Below are 1,621 nucleotides of genomic sequence, written 5' to 3'. Positions count from 1 at the left end.
AGGCCCTTGGGCCCAACAAGTCCACACTGCCCCTTGAAGCATACCAACCAGACCCATCCCCCTGTAACCCACACACCCATGAACACTATGGGCAATTTAACATGGCCAATCCACCTAGCCTCCGCATCTTTGGACTGTGGGATGAAACTAGAGTGGCTGGAGGAATCTCACACAGACAGTCATCAGAGGCTGGAATCGAACCTGGTTCCCTGGTGCAGTGAGGCTGCAGTGCTAATCACTGAGCCACCATGCCGGATGGCAACACAGAAAATTGCGAGCTCTTAAAGCAGGCTTGGAGTGAATTCAAACTCTAAACTGCCCTCAGTTGGAATGATAATTGTCTGTATCAGCTGTACTTTTCCAAAACTGAAGGCATTTCATGAAAAACAGCAGTTATGCAGAATAAACAGACGGAACACTGCAGAAACTCAACATGCCCAGCTGTATTGGTGGGAAGTGAAACAGAGTTGACGCTTTGGGGACAACGGGATTCTTGTTCAGAGCATGTCTTTCCTGAATGGCAACACGTTGCCTGACCTGAGAAAATGTGAGCTTGTTTTGAGAGGAACGTAGTTGGCAGGATTTGAACCTGCGCGGGGATACCCCAATGGATTTCTAATCCATCGCCTTAACCACTCGGCCACAACTACAGGCCACTAACTGGCTTTTAGTATTTTTTTTGACGTGTATCTAACAGGAAAGGCAAGGATTCGATTTGTGATGCCTGTGCCACGACCCTAATATTTACTGTCACCCTGTACTTGATCAGAACAGAGTCGGCTTTTGTGGGATTGAATTGAACTAAACACATTGATGAACGATAGAGTGGATGGAAAGGATCCATTTCCATGAGCGGAGAGATTAATTATCAGGGCAATGGATCGAGGAAGAATTATGTCCTTGCATTTTAATCGTGCCTTTCACCACCACCCAAATCACAGCCAATGAAGTACATTTGGAACAGGATCATCTTTGGGAAATCTAACGTGCAAATCAGGGCAGTTGGTTTAATGAGAGGTCTAAAAACAAAATGCTGGTACTGGAGACACCGGTGAGTTCACACAGAACTTTGGAGGCTGGTCATGCTCTGATTTATACCCGGGTGTGTTATCTCAGGGAAATGAGTTGCCTATATATGCAATATATGCAAATCTCTGGCTTCTATTTTACAGCAAATTCTGTATCCAGACAGCCAAATTTCCATGAATCCCATGTCTCCTAACTTTCTAAATGAGCCTACCTTGGGGAACCTAATCAAATGCTTATCTAAAATCCATATGCACCACATCCATTGCTCAATCTTCATAAATGTCAGTTGCCACATCCTCAAAGTATTCAGTAAGGCTTGTGAGGCATGCTCTGCCCCTCACAAACGTACACCGGCTATTTCTAATCAAATTGTGCTTGTCCAAATAATCATAACTACTGTCTCTCAGAATCCTCTCCAATAATTAGCCCACCACAGAATGACTGACTGTTCTGCAATTCCCAGGAGCAACATTGTACATATCCCATCTGGCCCAGGGGGCTTATCTATCCTCATGTTTTTCAAAATTTGTAGCACATCCACCTTCTCAACATCAACCTGTTCGAGCATATCTGCCTTTTTCATGCTATCCTC

The 1,621-nt window shown here is 44.7% G+C and overlaps 1 non-coding gene across 1 annotated transcript; it reads right to left on the bottom strand.

Annotated features, from left to right (window-relative positions):
* Nucleotides 1-568: 568 nt before the first annotated feature.
* trnas-aga (transfer RNA serine (anticodon AGA)) lies at nt 569-650 on the bottom strand. Its single transcript has one exon. It is a non-coding gene; the product is annotated as a tRNA-Ser (tRNA).
* Nucleotides 651-1,621: the final 971 nt, after the last annotated feature.

The sequence above is a fragment of the Stegostoma tigrinum genome, chromosome 7, assembly GCF_030684315.1.
Source record: "Stegostoma tigrinum isolate sSteTig4 chromosome 7, sSteTig4.hap1, whole genome shotgun sequence".
Classification (NCBI taxonomy): Eukaryota; Metazoa; Chordata; class Chondrichthyes; order Orectolobiformes; family Stegostomatidae; genus Stegostoma; species Stegostoma tigrinum.
This window is presented reverse-complemented; position numbering and strand designations above follow the sequence as displayed.